At 43.4% G+C, this 21826-nt stretch overlaps 1 protein-coding gene and 1 long non-coding RNA gene across 2 annotated transcripts in view; one reads left to right on the top strand and one right to left on the bottom strand.

Annotated features, from left to right (window-relative positions):
* The window catches only part of PRRX1 (paired related homeobox 1), a 379246-nt gene that overhangs the window by 247722 nt on the left and 109698 nt on the right, over positions 1-21826 (bottom strand). The gene's annotated exons all lie outside the window — the stretch shown is intronic.
* Positions 10339-12761, top strand: LOC128499751 (uncharacterized). Its single transcript, XR_008354806.1, has 2 exons — positions 10339-10885; positions 10921-12761. It is a non-coding gene; the product is annotated as an uncharacterized LOC128499751 (long non-coding RNA).

Below are 21826 nucleotides of genomic sequence, written 5' to 3'. Positions count from 1 at the left end.
TTACACTTTTCTTAGAGGATTTATGACATGGAGGACTGTAAAGGCCCTATGACATTGGGTAAACTGAACACAACCACCCATCCCCCCCATTCCCAAACACCACTATAAAGAAAGAACACACAATTTTTTTTATTGTTATTCTTTGGATGAATTTTAAGCAATTATATTAAAGATGAAGTAGCAGCCAGGGATTTCCTTACTGACCTTGAAGTCTTAATCACTTTCCTGACCCTGATCGATACAAGGCTTAGGGAGAGACCATCCTTCAAGGAACACCTGAAGACGCATCCTTATAAGGTTGATGCCAACCTTTTCCAACCCACCTCTTCCCACACCTCCTGTAGACGTACTACCGGAGGGTGTCGAGCCCATGCAAGTGGGGGCAACGCGGCTCTCTGAGGCGGAGAGATTATAGATCACAGATGTCTGAATAAGATTACAACAAAAAATGCATTTCCAATACAACAATCGGATAAAAGGAGACGTGGCGTGTCCGAACTAGGGCTTAGAGCAGTATCTTTGTTACGTTTCATCAGGATGTTCATGCCCCTAGCCTGGTAAAAGCCATTATAAATCAATCGTAAGGTAGAAAAGGTGTGATCCCCGCCGACTCGTATATAAAAGTGCAAAATATAATAATAGTACTTCCCACAGCCTGCTGCTTCCCGAATTTCACTCTTCCTCAGAGTGCAATAGTGTAAATGTGTCCAAAATGGGAGCACAATAATCATTTTAAATTCAGGGAAAGAAAAAAAAACTGTCCCTTTTTTCTTTCCCTGAATTTAAAATGATTGGAATAGATGTAATAAAACCACATTGGAGAGAGGAGGGAATGTCCAACAACATCTATCCCAAAAAGAAACAGAATGGATATATAAATTTAAAACACATAAAAAAGATGGTCTGAACACAGAATTAGACATTCTAGCTTTCATGGATTAGACTAATAGTTATAACCATTCCACTCATTAAAACATATACAAAATACTGCCATCTATTGGTGGATTTGAGCTTTTAAATATTCTAAAAAATATATAGAATACTGCCATCTATTGGCCGATTTAAAATCTTGCTGGACTACACTTTAAATATAATTTGCCTTTTAACTGTTTATTTTTAACTCTCAAGTCAACCTCTTTTGCTTACCTTTTTATTTACTCTTGCATTAAACCTGCACTTAAACAAGGTCATAATCCCAGGGGTCATATTAGGCACCTTAAAATATTTCCTATTGAACTTTTATCCATATATAGAATGGATAATAACTCATCTATAAGCACTCGTTTTTTGTAATTATAAAAACAAAACACTTCTTTTTATGATTGTCCACACATATTTATTGTAAAAGTGAAGTATATACATATTCATAACTAATATTCATTCATCTGCTCCTTCTGCCCATGGACGTCCCATTATGGTGTGCTGCCCAATCGGAGTACATTAAGAGAATGACAAGTGAAGGCGGGACTATATGACTGGACCCAATAAGCCTCTCCCTGTCTCCTGCAAATCTCAAGTCTGTGTCCTGTACACACAAAAAGAGAGGTTGGAATGCAGCACTCAGCAGTGAGTGAAGACCTGTGCGTCGAAACGTTGCCTGTGTGAAATAAACTCACCTTATCATTTGAGTGCTGAGCCTCTGCTTCTTTGTGTCCTGTACACATGAAAGCCGAATAAAGCTAGGTGACACAGTGCATGATGACATCAGAACCCGGAAATAAAGAATAAAAAGCCAGCAACACTCCATGGACGTACACAGACTTTTTCTCCTGAGGAAGCCAATTGGGGAAACGCGTAAAGAATAATTTTATTCAAACGTTTTAATCTTTTTTAAAATCTTTGTACCGGACCAGCAGTGGACTCTATGAGGACCATAAGACATTTTGGAACTGTTCTACAGTGTTATTGCCTTTGCGCTTAACCCAAATTGTAAGTGCATTTCTTTATTGTGTCTCCTATTGCAGAGGTACTTTCACCGTTGCTGTCTGTTTCACCATTTTAGATTTCTGTGAAGAGTAAAAGAACCTTTTAAAGAATCACCAGGTGGGCCTGATATTTCTTTTCAGTGTGAGTGTAACTTACACATTTTACATGTATAGTCACACATCTGACAATATCACACTATTTTGATTTTTCCTTTTTTCCTTTATGTTATTGCGCTCCCATTTTGGACACATTTAAATCAATGGTAAGACCACACCTTGAATATGCTGTGCAATTTTGGGCATCTATTCTAAAGAAGGATATTATAGCACTGGAAAAGGTGCAAAGGGGGGCTACAAAATTAATAAAAGGAATCTAACACTTTAGTTATGAAGAAAGGTTAACAAATTTAAATCTGTTTAGGTTAGAAAAATGGCGCCTCACAAGAGATATGATAGCATTATATAAATATATACTCTGGGCCAATACAAACCAGTGTGTGGAAATCTCTTCATAATCAGGACTATGCATAGGGCACGTGGTCATGCGTTTAGACTGGAAGAAAGGAGATTTAGTCTAAGGCAGAGGAAAGGGATTTTTATAGTAAGGACAATAAGGAGTCTGTACAGACGTTTAAACAGCAACTGGATGGATACTTGGAAAAACATAATATTCGGGGATATAATCTTTAATTATGGGGAAACAGCTTATTGATCCAAGGAGAAATCTGACTGCCATTGGGGTCAAGAAGGAATTTTTTCCCTGGTTAGTACAAAATTGGAAAGAGCCAAACTGTTTTTTTTGCCTTCTTTTGGATCAACAGCAACAAATTAACAGATATAGGAAAGGTATGAGGGGCTGTTAGGGACATTATTTCAGTTTTTTATTTCACATATATCATATACTGAAACGCATATATGATATACTAAAAAATTTCCTTTTTTTTTTTCTTTCAACCTGCCCCCCCCCCCCAGTTATGCACATCTCCCCCCTGGCTTGCCACTCTGTCCCAGAAATGCCTTATACCCCCTATATGCCACTGTGTCCCATGATATGCCTTTTGACCCCCTATGTGCCACTCTGTCTCCAGAATTGCCTTATACCCCAATATGCCACTCTGGCATTTAGGGGGTTAAAAGGCATATTATGGGGCAGAGTGGAATATAGGGAGATATAAGATTTTTCAGGATGCAGTGTGGCATATAGAGGTTTAAAAGGCATTTCTGGAGGCAGAGTGGCATTAAGGGGGTTAAAAGGCATTTCAAAGAGCACTCTGCCTACAGAAATGCCTTATGCCCCCCATTTAACATTCCCTCCTCCAAACTTACCGGAGCTTCTGAGTCCCCGGTGCGTAGTCCGGGCAGCGTGTAGAGCTCTATGCGATTCGCGTAGACAACTTCCGCTGCAGCCTGGAGGAGGTGCGGTTAGCGGTAGGGGTTGTCTGTGTCCATCGCGCAGACCTTCCTCGGCTGTCAGAGATCACAGCCGGGGAAGGTCTGCGCGATGGACACAGAAAACCCCTGCTCTACGCGCTGCCCGGACTAAGCACCGGGGACTCAGAAGTACTGGTAAGTTGGGGGGGGGGGCAGGAGGATCCAGGTCCCCTGCATTGCTGTGGGGGATCTGGATCTTAGTCTCATAGTCAGACCTAGTTGAGGTCTCATTATAAGACGACCCCGATTGTAAGACGGGTATTTTTCAGAGCATTTGCTCTGGAAAAAACCTCGTCTTATAATCGAGCAAATACGGTATATATATATATATATATATATATATATATATATATATATATACTGAAAAAAACACGTATATCATACAGTGAAACAGATGGAGTGAAATTTGTATATGTATAGACTGAAAAAACGCTTATATCATATAGTGAAACAGATGGAGTGAAATTTGTATATATATTTGACTTGGGCACCAGGGGGCTCTTCGTGTTCGTCTTTGTGCTCGTCTTCGGGGGGAAAAAAATCTTCGTATTCCGCGAATTTTCGCCCGTTCCTGTCTTCTTTTCGGGCGAATATTCGTGGACATTCTTCGTGCTCGTTTCATCTTCGTTTTCTCCCGGTTGCCTAGCAGGGGTTAATACGGTGTTAAGAACACATCAAAGCAGCAGCAGCAGATGCGTTCGCGCCGTGAAGGTACGTGTGTGCGACTCTATTGGTCGCCGGAAGGGGGCTGGTCTGGCATCAACAAATGAATTGCAGAACTGCAGAAAGGCGAGCCCCCTGCGGAAACGACCAATAGAGTTGCACACACGTACCTTCATGGTGCTATCCGAGGTGTACACAACAATACATATTGCCCGAAACTGAGGGCCAAGTTCCTCTGAGCAGTTGTCTTGTCTGAGACCTAGACAAATGCTCCAAGGAACTTGGCCTTCTTTTTTATCATACACAGTCACACATCCATAGATGTTTAATAAAAGAATAGGGATTATTTTACATTTTTAAATGGATTTTAGACCACTTTTAAATACATGCCTAACATTTGCTACCTATTTACAGTGGCATACTTTGCAACAACCCAACTTTTACTGGACAGGACTGGAAAAAAGCAGGACTATCCACGAAAATGTTGGGTGTGTTGGCAGGTATGCGAATGGAAACATGTGGGACAAGAACTAAAAAATAGCTTAGGGTTAATGTACGGTTATGTTTAAGAGTATTAGCAGTGCACTGTTTTGGTTAAAGATGTATTATCTCTAAATAATGATTTAATTTAAATTTTAATGGGTGTTAAAAAAAAATAGGGGTTTATTTAATTTTATTTTAAAGTTATATTTATTTTTTACTTTATTATATTTATTTAATGTTGTAGTGCTACCCTACCCAGCTATACCTATGTGCACTAGCATACCTAGTTTAGCTAAATTTGATGGGACAGGACTGGAAAAAAGCAGGACTGGAAAGTTGCATCTGTTGGCAGGTATATGGATGGAAAAATGTTATAGGGTGAAGTGTGAGTTATAGCGTTAATGCTAGTAAGTATAGAAGTGAAGGCCAGGGCAAATAACAGGAGGAAAGGTCCTTGTGATTTGTGAATTGTACATGTGTGTGTTATGTGTTATGTCACTGTGTTATATGTGTTATGTTTGGTAGGTTCTGTATCAGACGGAAAAAAATGAAATGGAAAAGGCGAATGAGTGGGAAATTGGCGACCCACTCACCTGTTTCACCCCAGGGCAAAGCATCCAAACAACTGTCAGTCCTAGACGTTTGGCAGCGGACTTCCAGAGGTCAGACACTAGGCCCTAGCGTAAGCTGGCTTCTCCGGCGGAGGTAGCAGGCATTGCCACGCCGCAAACAGACGCAGCCAGGGGGGAGAAACTACCCTTACCATTAGGGACATTTTGGGCATGACTCTAGCTGGCTTCCAGAGCCAGGAAGCGAACTGGCAGAGAAGAGACGCTGGCACCACCAGCAGCATTGGGAAAGGCGAATGAGTGGGCAAAGGACGACCCGCTCACCTGTTTCACCCCAGAGCAAAGCATCCAAAGACTGTCAGTCCTAGACGTTTGGGAGCGGACTTCCAGAGCTCAGACACAAGGCCCTAGCGTAAGTTAGCTGCACCGGCGGAGGTAGCAGGCGTTGCCACACCGCAAACAAGTGCAACCAGGGGGAGAGACTACCTTAAACATTATGGACATTTGAGGCATGATTTCAGCCAGGAAAAAGATGGCAAAAGATGCTGGCACCAGCAGCAGCATTGGGAAAGGCGAATGAGTGGGCGATTGACGACCCGCTCATCTTTTTCACCCCAGGGCAAAGCATCCAAAGACTGTCGGTCCTAGACGTTTGGGAGCGGACTTCCAGAACTCAGACACAAGGCCCTAGCGTAAATTGGCTACACCGGCGGAGGTAGCAAACGTTGCAAACACGTGCAACCAGGGGGAGAAACTACCTTGAACACTAGAGAAAGAAAATTAACCAAGCGAAGAGCTGGGTAACCCAACTTGGGCAGATTGAATTTAAGAAAGGCAATCTGCTCCATCAGATGAGGTGCCATGTGTGAGTGCTGTAGACTCAGTACGATTCCAGTCATAAAAAACACGCGCTCACTTTGAACAGTGGTTGGCGGACATGATAGTAGCTGCTGCGCAACCCATGAGAGTGCAGGCCACACACTCTTTTTTTCATCCCAGTAGCTAAGAGGATCAACATTAGGCGCAGAAGGAACTTCACCGAGGTAAAGTTTGACCATTTCAGCAGCACTAATCTCCTTTCTGCTGTCAGATGGTCCAACTATACTCCTAAGTGCCTCTTCCTAAAACGCAGCTGCTCCACTCAGCTGTATTGTGCTGCTTGTGGCACTGCTGCTGATGCTGCTGCTAGGAGTAGCAGACAACATCATCTCTTCCTCCATGTGCGCCTCTCCCTCCTCGGACAGCATTCCCATTTTACGCTGCCAGTCACGCACCTTTTGAACCAATTGCTCCAGGTAGCTACTGAGAACATTGAATTTCATTGCTAGCTTTCCCTTAATTCTTGGATGACAAAGGCACGCTAGCATCATTTCGGGACTTTTTTTCCATGCCTTTGCTAAGGTGTACTTTTGGCAGATCCTTCAGCTTCCTGACTATGGCTGCTACAGCCTCACGGTTTTCAAGGAACACATCCATCTTGCTGCCTAGATGGGAGAACACTGGGATTACCTTGGCCAGACTGGCAGTGTTCGAGCTTAAATTTACAGTGGCATCCCTGAATGGTTTAAGGACTGCCACTAGCTGGGCGATCACTGTCCAATCCTCCCTATTCAATGGAGATGTTATCCCAATATTATGCTCTGAGGCAAGATTATGGATTGCCCTCTGCTGCTCCAAAATCCTCTCCAGCATCTCTAAAGTGGAGTTCCACCGCGTACTGACATCCTGTCGTAGGCAGTGTACAGGAAGACCTGCCCTCTCTTGCTCTTCCCACAAAAGTTGGCTAGCCTTAACACTATGGTGAAAGTGCCCAGCGATCTTTCTGCAGCACGACAGAACTACTGCTGCTACATTAGTTCCTTCTGACATTGCTGCCTTCACTACAAGATGGATGATGTGGGCTGCACAGCGCACACCAACAATATGACCATCTCTCAGCGCTTTCACCATATTGGCACCTCCGTCAGTTACCACAAAACCAACTTCAACATTGGTGTCCGCCTCTGCTCCCACCCAAAGGCTAAACATTTTCCTCATTGCATGCAGAATATTTTGGGAAGTGTGCTTTTCATCCATTACTTCTGCATGGAGAAGGAATGATCGGTAGCCTGCTGCAGCAGCTTCCTTAGACACACTGGGCTGCCACCAGTGTGCTGTCAAAGAAAGAAAGGCATGCTGCCCACTAGGTGCACTCCACAAATCTGTTGTGAAATGAACAGACTGACCAGCAGCCTTGGAAAGCTCCTCTTTCACTGCTGAAACACAGGACCGATACAATTAGGGGACAATGTTCCTACTGAAAGTGGAACGTGACGGAACTGTGTATTGTGGAGCCACAGTCGCCATCAATTGTTTGAAAGGCTCCCCTTCAATCATGGAGAAGGATGCCCCTCCAACAGCAATGAACTGACCAATAAGTCGCGTTACTTTATTGACCTGCTGTTTGGGCATTTACCTTTTGGAGTGGAATGCCACAAATTGTTCCAGGGTGGGCTGGACATGCAGTGCTCCAACCTGCCTTGGTCTCTGGCTGCCAGCACTAGCTGCTGCTGCTTTTGGCTCAGAAGCAGCTGTTGGGGTTTTTCCACTCTGTCTGGAGATGGTACTAGTTGTTGTTGTAGTATCACCACCCACCAGCCTGCACTGCGTTTTTCTTCTGCATCTTTCACCAATAGCACAGCGTTGTGTTGAGTGCTGAGGTGATGCTTCATGCTAGCACTCGTAAAATGGCCAGACACTTTCCCTCTGCTTATTAGCTTCCCACAATGTTTGCACTTTCCATAGCGCCCTTCTTCTACCTTTTCAAGGTACTCCAAATTGGGGTGTGCATAGCCTTGGAGTGTGCCTTGGGTGCTGCTTCTACTGCTCGGGATGGATGAACAGCGGCAGAACTAGTGGTGGTGGCACGGGTGGTACCAGTACTGGCCATAGTGGGACTGCTAATTGCTTTAACTCTACCAGATTTGGTAGGTTTTGCTGCTGGTGGTGGTGATGATCGTAGCGGAGAAGTAGGAGGCTCAGGGGAAAATTGTGCACTAGTTATTTGTACACTGCTCCCTGAGGAATCTGATTCCTGATCACTCATCTCCTCTACTTCCTCTGGCTCATAGTCTAGTTCTTCATTAGCCAGATCAAATGGAATTCCTGCTCGGCTGGAGCTAAGACTGATATCATGACCAGTAGTGGTGCAAGCAGGAAGAACAGACCCTGCACTTGGCCTCTCAGTCTCAGGCTCCTCTGGTAACTCGCTAGGTGGAGTTCCACTATGTATAGCCCTCTCTCTAACTGTCTTTACAAAAATATTGTAAGGACTTGGTGGCTTGCTAGAGGTGCTAGGAGGACATGTCGTGGCGGTACCGGTGGGAACAGTAGGCGCAGCACTAGTGGTGGCAGAGGTGGTGGTGGTGGTTTTCCCTATGAAGGAATGAGATCGCTTTGGTTTGGGAAAACCCCTCTGAGTCTTGCTGCTAATTTAGCTCTGCTTGGTACCTTGCATGCTGCTTGTGGATGGGGAAGATGCTGCTTGGGGCAAAAGGCACTTCTTTTTACTCACTGGGCTAGTAGAAGTACTAGTTGTGCTTCCCTTTAACTTTGAACGTGCTTCTGGTGCTTTAGACTTTCTGTAAAAAACCATAGAGCTTGTGGGCCTAGCAGCACTACTACTACTGACTGCTTTTGGTGCCTTTCCTTTACTTGATAAAGACCTCATCGTGAGGTCGAAACGTTGTTGTCCTTCTCCTTCAATAAACCTGCCTGAATGGAACCCTTGAGTGCCTGGAGCCTTTTTCTATTTTGATTTACTGGGGAGCTGGCCCTTCCTGGCACAGATAAGCACCTGAGTTCCTGTGGTGTGTGTGCAGATTCCTGATTCTGGTGACTTTCCTTTACTTGATGATCCTTCAAGCAATGCTTCCCCAAATGATAAGCGAGAGCTTGGCCTAATTGGCCGGCTAGACTGACACAAAGGCTGCATCTTAGAACTGGTTGTGGTGCTGGTGGTAGATGGAGCTTGTCCCTCCTTAGTCCCAAAAGCAGGATCCATTTCAAATTTTGTGTTGTGTGTGTAGTGTAGTGTTTAAAACTATTAAAAAAAAAAAAAAGTTAAAAAAAGGAAAAAAAATTAGACAAAAAAATTTGAAGAAGTTCTCTTCAGTGCTACTGCTGAAAAAGTAAAACTATGCACAACTGCACTGTGCTGTTGTGTGCAATTTGCCAAAGTGCTCAAGTTAGTTATTTAAATTTTTAACTCAAGATTTACTATTTATATTAACTAGCAGTATTTTATTTTTAATTTGAATTTACACAGGCCTAAGAGCCTAGCCTACTACTATGCTAAAGCTATATTTCTTTACTATTATTATTATTATTATTATCTTTTATTTATATAGCGCCAACAGTTTACGCAGCGCTTAATACAATACATAAATTCAAGGGATATGACAAGACAAGAATTGACAGACTAAGACAAACCGATACATTTGGTGGAGAGAGCCCTGCTCGCAAGCTTACAATCTAGAGGGAAAATGGGGTGATAAACATAAGGCATAGAGAAAGGGTGAGAAGTATTGTGGTGGGAGTATCGATGACAAGGATGTTCTAGCAGCTAAGATGGTATGCTTCTCTGAAGAAGTGGGTTTTTAGATGTTTCTTGAATGTCGGGAGGGAGGGTGAATTCTGAAGGTTCCTTGGGAGCAGATTCCAGAGATATGGGGCAGCTCGAGTGAAATCTTGTAGACGGGAAAAGGAAGAGGTGACAAGTGAGGTGGAGAGCCTTAGCCCATGGGAGGAACATAGGGATCGAGTAGGAGAGGATTTGCTAATGAGGTCAGAAATGTACAGAGGAGCAGTATTGTGGATGGCCTTATATGTCAGTACCAGGATCTTAAATTTAATTCTAAAGGTAATCAGGAGCCAGTGGAGGGTTTCACAGAGGGGGGGAAGCAGAAGAGGAGCGACGTGCAAGGAAGATGAGCCTAGCAGTGGCATTTAGGATAGACTGTAGAGGAGAGAGTTGAGACAGTGGAATGCCAACCAGAAGAGTGTTGCAGTAGTCAAGACGGGAAATGATAAGTGAATGAACCAGAGTTTTTGTGGACTCTTGGGTGAGGAATGGGCAGATACGAGAGATTTTTTTAGGTGCAGGCGGCAGGATCTGGCGAGGGACTGAATGTGAGGGATGAAGGAGAGGTTTGAGTCAAGGATGACCCCAAGGCATCGGGCCTGGTTAGTAGGAGAGATAGTTGTGTTGTAAATGGTGATAGAGAATTCAGGTAGTGGAGATAGAGGGAGGGAAGATAATGAGTTCCGTTTTAGAAAGATTAAGTTTCAGGTAGTGTTGTGACATCCATGAAGAAATAGCAGACAAGCAGCTGGTGATCCGGGACATGAGAGATGGAGAGAGATCAGGAGAAGATAGGTAGATTTGGGTATCATCTGCATATAGATGATACTGGAGGCCAAATGAGTTGATTAGTTTGCCAAGAGAGGAAGTATAAAGAGAGAACAGCAGAGGGCCAAGGACTGAACCTTGGGGGACACCAACCGAAAGTGGAAGGGGCGATGATGTGTTGCCTGAGAAGTTGACAGAGAAGGAACGGTTAGACAGATATGAGGAGATCCAGGAGAGAGCTGTATCTCGAATGCCCATAGAAGCAAGTGAGTCAAGAAGAAGGTGGTGATCAACAGTATCGAAAGCAGCAGAGAGATCCAGTAGTATTAGAATAGAGTAGTGACCTTTAGCTTTGGCAGAGAGCAAGTCATTGGAGACTTTTGTTAGAGCTGTTTCAGTAGAGTGAAGGGGTTTGAAACCAGACTGTAGAGGGTCAAGGAGGGAATTAGAGGAGAGGAAGTTAGTGAGGCGATTGTACACAATCCGTTCAAGCAGCTTAGAGGTAAAAGGAAGCAGAGAGATAGGGCGGTAGTTAGTCAAACAGACGGGGTCTGAGGAAGGATTCTTTAGAATTGGTGTGATTAACGCATGCTTGAAGGCAGATGGTACAGATCCAGATGATAGAGAAAGATTAAATAGGTGGGTAAGTGATGGACCAAGGGATGGACATAGAGACTTTGTGAGGTGTGAAGGGATAGGGTCAAGGGGACAGGTTGTTGGGTGAGAGGAAGAAAGAAGAGTGGCTATCTCTTCTTCGGTTGTAGGGGAAAAGGCAGTTAGTATAGTAGGAGTAGAGAGGGTGGTGGTGAGTGGTGTAGGAGGGAGTTGTAAGGAAGAGAGGTCTTTTCTAATAGTCTCGATCTTCTCTTTGAAGTGGGTAGCAAGATCTTGGGCAGTGAGAGAGTTTTGTGGTGTGGGTGTGGAGGGACAGAGAAGGGAGTTGAAAGTAGAAAAAAGGCGTCGTGGGTTGGAAGAAAAAGAGGATATGAGAGTGGAGAAGTAGAGCTGTTTGGCGAGAGAGAGGGCAGAGTTGTAGGTGTGAAGCATGAATTTATAATGAGTAAAGTCTTCGCTGGATTTTGATTTTCTGAAGTAACGCTCAGCTGTGCGGCAGCACTTCTGAAGATACCGTGTGGTTTTGGTATGCCATGGTTGGCGTTTAAATTGTCGGGGGTAACTTGTAGTAATTGGAGCTATGGTGTCGAGGGATGAAGCAAGTGTGTTGTTGTAAAAAGAGGCTGCTGTGTCTGGGCAGGAAAGGGTTAACAAGGAAGGTAAGAGAGGTTCGAGTGAGGCTGACAGTTGGGTAATGGTATTTTCTGGTAATGGCCTACAAGTATGAGGTGAGCGCTGTAAGTTTGTCTTGTTAGGGGTTAGCACTGGAGAAAAAGATAGGAGGTGGTGGTCAGACAGAGGGAAGGGGTAGATGGAGAAATCTGAAAGGGAGCATGATCTGGAGAAAACCAGATCAAGTGAGTGTCCCTCGGTGTGCGTAGGGGAATTAGTCCATTGAGAGAGACCAGAGGAAGATGTCAGGGAGAGGAGTTTGGAGCTAGCAGAGTTGTTAGATATATCTAAAGGGATGTTAAAGTCACCCAGAATAAGACAGGGGATGTTAGGAGAGAGGAAGAAAGGGAGCCAGGCAGAAAGGTGGTCAAAGAACTGCGGGGTAGGACCTGGAGGGCGATATATGACAGCAATTTGAAGAGAGAGTGGAGAGAAAAGACGGATTGTGTGAGCTACAAAGGAACAGAATGAGAGGGAGGGAGGGCTTGGTATATTCTGGAAGGTGCAGTGAGGTGAGAGAAGGATGCCTACACCACCACCCTTTCTGCCATCAGGCCTAGGAGTGTGGCTGAAGTGTAGTCCTCCGAAGGAGAGTGCAGCAGAAGCAGTAGTGTCTTGGGAGGGGATCCAGGTTTCAGTAAGAGCTAGGAGGTTAAAAGCATGGGATAGAAAAAGGTCATGTATACAAGCGAGTTTGTTGCATACCGAGCGGGCATTCCATAGGGCACAGTTAAAGACGGGAGGGAGTTTATGGTTGGAGATGATAGGAATAAGATTGGTTAGGTTGCGCATGTTGATTGAGTTTGCTGGTTGAGAATGATAGGAATAGGACAGGAGTGGTAGAGCAAATGCAGGTAGGTTTCACATATAAAGGTTGAGTGTAGAGGTACTGGGATAGCTTTGACAGCAGAGAGATTGGGAGGGATAGGATCTGGAATGCTTTAATGGGGAGTAGTGGGTAATAAAGGGATCCAGAGTTTGGTGCCCCCTACTGGCGTGATCCAATAGATCCGGTACTTAACTGTCTATATATTAGAACAGCACTGGGGCAGGGGGGCGGATAGGCGGGCAAAAAAACAGTTGATTGTGGGGAACATGAAGGTGGGTATTGCAGGTTGTGAGAGCTGTAATAGAGAGTGTTAAATAGTGTTAAAGTGGACGGGGGCAGTAAGAGGGCAGATATAGGTGATAAGGGGTTAGTGGAGCAGAAAGATAGAAAGTAAAATGTAACACACTTAAGTAGTGACAGGCATGACATAAATTTTACCAAATAAAAACAAATAAAACAATCAGTGGAAAAATGCTGAAACTCCCAGTAAAGGCATTCCTAGGCCATAAAGCATAGATAGAGAGAGAGAAAAAAAAAAGGGTAATAGACAATTCAGGCACAGAAACAGGAAAATGATAATAACAATACAGAGAACAATAACAGATAATTATGGAGATCTCTTGGTCCACCCTGTATACCTTGTAGCAAAGTATGCAGGTTTGCTTGGGCTTCAGTTGATTGTGGGGAACATGAAGGCGGGTATTGCAGGTTGTGAGGGCTTGTAGCAAAGTATGCAGGTTTGCTTGGGCTTCAGTTGATTGTGGGGAACATGAAGGTGGGTATTGCAGGTTGTGAGGGCTTGTAGCAAAGTATGCAGGTTTGCTTGGGCTTCAGTTGATTGTGGGGAACATGAAGGTGGGTATTGCAGGTTGTGAGGGCTTGTAGCAAAGTATGCAGGTTTGCTTGGGCTTCAGTTGATTGTGGGGAACATGAAGGTGGGTATTGCAGGTTGTGAGAGCTTGTAGCAAAGTATGCAGGTTTGCTTGGGCTTCAGTTGATTGTGGGGAACATGAAGGTGGGTATTGCAGGTTGTGAGAGCTTATAGCAAAGTATGCAGGTTTGCTTGGGCTTCTGTTGATTGTGGGGAACATGAAGGTGGATATTGCAGGTTGTGAGGGCTTGTAGCAAAGTATGCAAGTTTGCTTGGGCTTCAGTTGATTGTGGGGAACATGAAGGTGGGTATTGCAGGTTGTGAGAGCTTGTAGCAAAGTATGCAGGTTTGCTTGGGCTTCAGTTGATTGTGGGGAACATGAAGGTGGGTATTGCAGGTTGTGAGAGCTTGTAGCAAAGTATGCAGGTTTGCTTGGGCTTCAGTTGATTGTGGGGAACATGAAGGTGGGTATTGCAGGTTGTGAGAGCTTATAGCAAAGTATGCAGGTTTGCTTGGGCTTCTGTTGATTGTGGGGAACATGAAGGTGGGTATTGCAGGTTGTGAGGGCTTGTAGCAAAGTATGCAGGTTTGCTTGGGCTTCAGTTGATTGTGGGGAACATGAAGGTGGGTATTGCAGGTTGTGAGAGCTTGTAGCAAAGTATGCAGGTTTGCTTGGGCTTCAGTTGATTGTGGGGAACATGAAGGTGGGTATTGCAGGTTGTGAGAGCTTGTAGCAAAGTATGCAGGTTTGCTTGGGCTTCAGTTGATTGTGGGGAACATGAAGGTGGGTATTGCAGGTTGTGAGAGCTTGTAGCAAAGTATGCAGGTTTGCTTGGGCTTCAGTTGATTGTGGGGAACATGAAGGTGGGTATTGCAGGTTGTGAGGGCTTGTAGCAAAGTATGCAGGTTTACTATTCTAAGTCTAACTCTAGGCAGACGCTTTCAAGCCCACTAAGCTAAAGTGAGGTTAAATCAGATTCAGTATATGATTTATTAATTAATATTAAATTATATAATAGATTAGAATTACTTATATTATGGATTATAGATAGAATATAGATTATGAATTAGAATTACTTACATATTAGAGATTATGAATTAGAATGTATTATATTATGTTATATAATTATATTAGAAGAATTACTTAAATTATGGATTATAGATAGAAGAATATAGATTATGAATTAGAATTTAGAATTAAATAAAAAAATTACTAAATTAATAAAATTATTAATTCAGTAGAACTGAAGTGAAGAAGAGTACACTGTGAGAAATGGTAGGCTGAGGCTTACCAGTCTCACACAGAACTATCTCTCTCTGTAACGCTCGGATGCAGCACAGCAGTGTTGCCAAAGCAGTCACAGCGAAAAATGAATGGATCTCTCGCTCTGGTCTTATAAAGGCGGTTTCAGAATTCAAAAAACAGCAGCACAGGCATTGGACGAAACCCTTAGCGTGACGTCACAAGAGCGAGCTGATTGGACAGACGAGGATCAGCTCATTCCTGTTTGAAATTTTGGCGGTTGCGCGGCGAAAACGAAGACGATCTTCGATTCTTCGTGGTTGTGAGTGTTCGTCTTCGCCTTCGTTTTGCCGGCACTGTATTCTGTTCTACGTTTCTTTGGAACGAAGAAAAAAACGGACTCTTCGTGCTCGTTTTCATGTTCGCCCGAAGACGAATGCACAATTCTAATATATATATATATATATGTATATATATACATATATATATACTGAAACTGGTCATCAGTCACATGATCATGACCCTGACAGGTTGACTCCGCCTCCTAGAGCTCATTCTGAGCTTGCTGGTATGCAGTGTAGGCCTTTCTATTGAACTGGGTAAGTTTTTCTTCCCATTGTTTTTGTACATGTGAGCCCCTTTGTTTAACCCCTTCGCGACCTTTGCCGGTTCAGGACCGTCATGACATGCAGGTCACTAAATGACCTTTGACGGTCCTGAACCGTCAAAAAGTTAAATAAGCTTAGAAAGTGATCAACGATCACTTTCTTCGCTTAAACGGCGTTACTGTAATGTATTGTATGGCGGCGGACGCCCGTTTTAAAAGCGTTTAGGAGGCGATCAACGATCGCCTCCTAAACTTAAATGGTGTCGCTGGAATGCCTCGATCAGGAGGCATCCAGTGACACCAAACACTTACCTCTGGGTGGGCTGTGACCGCTCCGGAGAACGGTCACAGCCGCAGCTGCCGGTGTTCTTCGCCATCAGGAAGATGGCGGCCGCCCTGTAAAAGAAACAAACAACTTTTAAAAGTTCGCTAGATGGTCTAGAGAACTCTGGCTCCACTTGCAGGTTGAATACAGGTACTGCATTCAACCATGCAAGTCAATGGAGCCCAGCTTTCTAATCACAATGTGATTAGTAAAATATTCAAAAAAAAAAAAAAAAAAGTGCTAACATTTAAAAATAATTATGCAGTGATGTCACTAGATGAACCATCCAGTACCAGCAAAATGTGTAAAAAAAATATAAAAAAAATAAAAAAAAGTATTAAAAAAATAAAATAAAAAAATAAAGTTTATTATTTTGAGCAAGTGCTAAAATTTCTCAAATCTCAACATAGAGTTAAAATAAAAGCACTTCAAATACCCAAGGGGTGTCTAATATAAAAAAAAAAAGGCTGATGGGGTAAATTGGAGTGGCTGAGCTCAAAGATAGGGCATAGGTACAGACTTTCCAAAATGGACAAAAAAAGCGCACTTCCCAAATGTGGCATTTTAAATCTCAAACAACCCGACAAACCCATGCATGTCGAGTATCACTGCACTCAGGAGATGTTCCTGAACACACATTGGGGTGTTGTTTGACAGTGGCATATACCAGGACCTGTATATCTATAACTAAAGTACAATTTGTGTGAAAAAAAATTACAAAGTTTGACAAAGTGTAGTTGTATAATTGGTGCATGGAAAGGGTTAAAATAACTGCATTTGGAATACCCTGGGGTGTCTAGTTTTCAAAAATATATGGTTTAAATGGGTTAAATTGAGTTAACCGGCTTCAAAGATATTCCAAAGAGGAGATGGAGGCAGAATGACCAAATGACCACCTGAATTACGCATGCCCAAAAAGTAGCCTTTTACCAGCCAAACAATCTGACAAGCCCATGCATGTGGGGTATCGCTGTACTCAGGAGATGTTCCTGAACACATATTGGGGGGTTGTTTGACAGTGACATATACCAGGACCTGTATATCTATAACTAAAGTACAATTTGTGTGGAAAAAAAAAATAAAAAAAAATACTATTACAAAGTTTGGCAAAGTGTAGTTGTATAATTGGTGCATGGAAAGGGTTAAAATAACAGCATTTGGAATACCCTGGGGTGTCTAGTTTTCAAAAATATATGGTTTGAGGTTAAATTGAGTTAACCGGCTTCAAAGATGTTCCAAAGAGGAGATGGAGGCAGACTGACCAGATTTGTTAAAAAAGATTTGGAAATCATAAAACGCTGCTTGTACTTATTGCCCTATAACTTACAAAAAACAGCAAAAAAACATAAAAACATTGGGTATTACTAAACTCAGGACAAGTAGTAGAATCCATTTAGCTAGTTTTTTTACTTGCTTTTTTAGGTGAGTAAAAGATTTTTCAAATACAAGTCATAAGATGTGTTTTTTTTCAATTTTTCACCATGTTTTTTTTTATTTTTTTTTATAGTAAATAAGATGTCCTGAAAAAAACAATATATAAATTATGTGGGTACACTAAATGGGTGAGGAGAAAATTACAGCTGAACACAAGCACCACAAAAGTGTCAAAACAGCCTTGGTCCCACAGGGTACAAAACGAAAAATGAGCCCGTTCCTTAAGGGGTTAATTTGTGATCATTTTCTGCATTTCGAAATGTGTATTATATACATTTATGTTAGTATCTGTGAAATTGTTTTACTGTGGTTCAATTAGTTTCATTGCTAATGCTTGTTCAAGATGGCATGGTGTGATCATGTGAGTTTTTGGATGGGGGTTCTGGGGTGAGATGGGGACTTGCTTGTTTTGATCTTTTTTGGGCATGTGGAATTAATGTTGGAAGTAGTGATGATTTTTTGGGTTCGTGGGCTTACATGTGGATGTGCTGCCTTGAGATGGTCTGTTGTGGGATTAGTGGTTTTGGGGGGTGGAGGAGGTGTTTGTTTTTATTACTTCAAATAGTTTTTATGAATTTTGCCATTTCATTATGTTTATCTTTTCATTAAAAAGACAGTGTAATGTGGGTTTGATTTTTTTGGTTTTAAACTGATTGGATTGGTTGGTGAATTGTGGTATTGATGTCATTGTTGGAAATCTGCTGTTATTGGGACCTTTTTGTGTTGGGTTTTTAAATTTTTCTTTTCCTTTTCAGTCTCTGTGTAGGACTTGTTTTTGCAGATTTTTTGAATATTTAATAAGTTCTTCCAGACATATTGTGTAATGGCCAGGGATGGTCAGGATCAGTAGCTGAGGAGCCACAGTGCAGAACCCGTGCACGAACCAGAGGCAGGCGAAATAGTACTGGAGAAGTCCGGATAAACGTGAGACGAAGCCGAGGTCAAGGATTGGAGAAGTCCGGATAAACGAGAGACGAAGCCGAAGTCAAGGGTTGGAGAAGTCACGATAACCGTGATACGAAGCCTAAGTCAGAACTCGGAGCAAACACAAACCGCAACTGAGCCCAGAGAAACAAAGCATGAAACTCTTTGACAGGCAGTGAGTGGACAGCTAAGGAGCCCTCAAATAGCCCCCAGGCAGATAACCCCACCTCAAACTATTAGCATAAATACACAGAGAAAATGTCCGGCTATCTTAGGAGTGGCGTGCGCATGCGTGAGGGTCTCGTCCAGCAGTGTCTGAGGGAGGCTGCTACGGCTGTAGCAGCTGCAGGTAAGTTGTTAGCTGTTACACCATCCCCCGCTCCAAGCGCCCAGGACCAGGCTTGGAAGGCCAGCGTAAATGAAAGTCACGAATCCTGGCCGGGGCGTGGATATTGGAGACGGGTTCCCAGGATCCCTCTTCTGGACCATAACCTTTCCAATCAATGAGATATTGTAACTGACCCCTCCGAATGCGAGAATCAAGGATCTGACGAACCGCATACTCCTCCTGGCTCTGAATTGCTGCGGCTTTAGGAATACAAAACGGATCCGAGAATCTATTAGTATCTGCCGGCTTAAGCTGGGAGACATGAAAAAAATCAGATATCTTCATGGACACAGGTAGGTCCAGCTTGTACGATACTGCATTGATCCTAGAGCGAACCGTGTAGGGACCTACGTATTTGGGACCTAGAGTTCTGGAATTCTGGCGTAAATGTAAATTCTTGGTAGAAAGCCATACTTTATCACCAGGCTGGAGACATGGAGCAGGAGAGCGATGCAGATTAGCCGCCTTCTGTTGTTTGGCAGCTGCGAGAAGTCGTCGAGTAGTCTGCCATCTAGTGACACACTGACAGAGGGCCACATGGAAGGGTTAAATCCATATGTGACAAAGAACGGAGAATTCTGTAGGGATTCATGAAATTAATTGTTATATGAGAATTCGGCCAAATGAAGCAACTGGGACCAATTGGACTGCTCTTCGGAAACATAGGAACGAAGGTAGTGTTTGAGCACCTGGTTGGTTCTTTCGGTTTGACCATTGGATTGAGGATGATACGCAGAGGAGAGGTGCATAGCTATGCCGAGATGAGTGCATAAGCTCCTCCAGAAACGAGATATAAATTGAGGACCACGGTCAGAGATAATTCTTTGCGGCATGCCGTGGAGTCGAACAATATCCCGCAGAAAAACGTTGGAGAGTTCCCTGGCGGAGGGTAACTTGGGCAACGCGGTAAAGTGAGCCATTTTGGAAAAGAAATCGACTACCACTAAAATTGCAGTATTGCCCTGGGATTTAGGCAAGTCTGTAATAAAGTCCATAGGTATGTGGCTCCATGGTCAGGAATAGGCAGGGGGCACAACAACCCAGACTTCTTGGAACGTGGAACTTTGTGGCGAGCATATACGGAGCAAGCCCGGATGAAGTCTTTGATGTCTTGGCGCATGTTGGGCCACCAATAAGTCTGTCGAAGACGGAACAGGGTGTTGCGAATTCCACGATGACCTGCCACGGGAGAAGCATGGAACCGGGGGAGCAATGGTTTAATAAATCGAGGCTGGACAAACAGATATTGGCTAGGAACTTGGAGAGAAATGGGTCGTGGATATTGAGAGCCAGCAATCAGTTGGGTAAGATCAGTGCTGATGGTGCCAATAACGAGATGGGATCATAGGTGGTCTCTGCATCTGAGTCCTCAAATTGTCAAGAAAGGGCATCGGTCTTTATATTTTTTGACTCAGGACGGTACGTGATTCGGAAGTTAAATTGAGTGAAGAATAATGCCCACCGAGCTTGTCTAGGATTAAAGCGTTTGGCGTTCTCGAGATAAGTGATAAGATAAGGTTCTTATGATCGGTGTAGACCAGGATCAGAGTTTCGGAGCCTTCCAAGAGGTGAAGCCATTCTTCGAATGCCAATTTGATGGCTAACAGTTCCCTGTTGCCGATGTCGTAAATTGCGTTCTGCAGGAGTGAAACGTCTGGAGAAAAAGGCGCAGGGGTGGATCGCACAGCTCCAACACCTAGTTCAGAAGCGTCCACTTCTACGATAAACGGTTTATAAGGATCCGGACTTTTCAGGATAGGAGCAGACGCAAATGCGGCTTTGAGACGGTGGAAAGCTGCGAGGGCTTCTGGAGACCATTTACGGGGATTAGAGCCTTTCTTAGTAAGGGCGGTGATGAGCGCAACGATTTGGGAGAAGTTCCTGATAAATCGGCGGTAGTAGTTGGTGAACCCAATGAATCTCTGGATCCCTATAAGATCAGCAGGAAGAGGCCATTGAGTAACTGCGGCCAGCTTATTGGGGTCCATCTCCAGATGACCTTCAGAAATTACATAACCCAAAAAGGTGGTGCGAAATTTTTCAAATTCACACTTCTCTGCTTTGGCAAATAAGTTGTTCTCCCTGAGCTGTTGGAGCACTGACCGGACATGAGCACGATGTTCCTGTAAAGTCTTGGAGTATATCAATATGTCGTCAAGATAGACTATAACATGAGACAACAGCATATCACGAAATATATCGTTAATAAAGCTCTGGAATACAGTGGGAGCGTTACATAGCCCGAACGGCATCACAAGGTATTCATAGTGGCCGTAACTGGTATTAAACGCAGTCATCCATTCGTCTCCCTGGCGAATGCGGATTAAATTGTAAGCCCCACGGAGGTCTAATTTGGAGAATATGGTGGAGTCTTTGAGTTGATCATATAATTCAGAAATCAGAGGTATAGGGTATAAGGCATATCTGGGGAGGACAGAGAGACATATCTGGGTGTATAAGGCATTTACGGTATATAAGGCATATGTGGGGAGGGCAGTGTGGCATGTCTAGGGAGGACGGAGTGGGGTATCAGGCATATCTGGGGCCACAGTGGCATATCTGGGGGTAGAGTGGAGTGGTATATGTGGGGAGGGCAGCATGGCATGTCTGGGAGGCAGTGTGGGATGTCTGGGGAGGACGGAGTGGTGTATCAGGGTGTATAAGGCATATCTGGGGCCACAGTGGCATATCTGGGGGTAGAGTGGAGTGGCATATGTGGGGAGGGCAGCGTGGCATGTCTGGGAGGCAGCGTGGCCAGCTCAAATGTGCATAAATTGGGGGGGCTGGTTGGGAAATAAAGACAAGAAATGCATTTTATCAGTTTTTTTATTCTGCTGTTTGTCTTTAACATCGTTTATTAAATTATTTTAAATAAATGAAAAATTTACATTCATTTTTTTTAATCCGATTAATCGAAAAAATAATCGGCCAACTAATCGATTATGAAAATAATAGTTAGTTGCAGCCCTATATAAAAGTATTGTGTCTGTGAATGAGTCTGAAAATCTATGAGGGCACTATGACATATCAGGGGGGTATACGGCATACCTGGGGAGGAAGGAGGGACAAATCTGGAGGTATAAGGCATATGTGGGGAGGGCAGTCTGGCATATGTGGGAGGCAGTGTGGCAAGCCTGGGCTCAAATGTGCATAACTCGGGGGGGGGGGCAGTTAGGGAAATAAAAACAAGAAATGTATTTTTATCAAAATTGTTTTTATTCTGCGGTTTGTTTTTTACATCCTACGTTACTTTATGAAATTATTTTAAATAAATGAAAAATTTACATTTTTTTATCCGATCGAAAAAATTATCAGCCAACTAATCGATTATGAAAATAATCGTTAGTTGCAGCCCTAGTTCATTTATATTTTATTTATATTCTATTTTATTACATTTGTAAACACAACAGATGATACTTCTTATTAGAGTTAAAGCGATGCTTGTCTGCAGTACAAAT

The sequence above is a fragment of the Spea bombifrons genome, chromosome 6 (genome assembly GCF_027358695.1).
Source record: "Spea bombifrons isolate aSpeBom1 chromosome 6, aSpeBom1.2.pri, whole genome shotgun sequence".
In the NCBI taxonomy this organism is placed as follows: domain Eukaryota; kingdom Metazoa; phylum Chordata; class Amphibia; order Anura; family Pelobatidae; genus Spea; species Spea bombifrons.
Note: the sequence above shows the minus strand (reverse complement) of the source record. Positions and strands in the feature narration are given on the sequence as shown.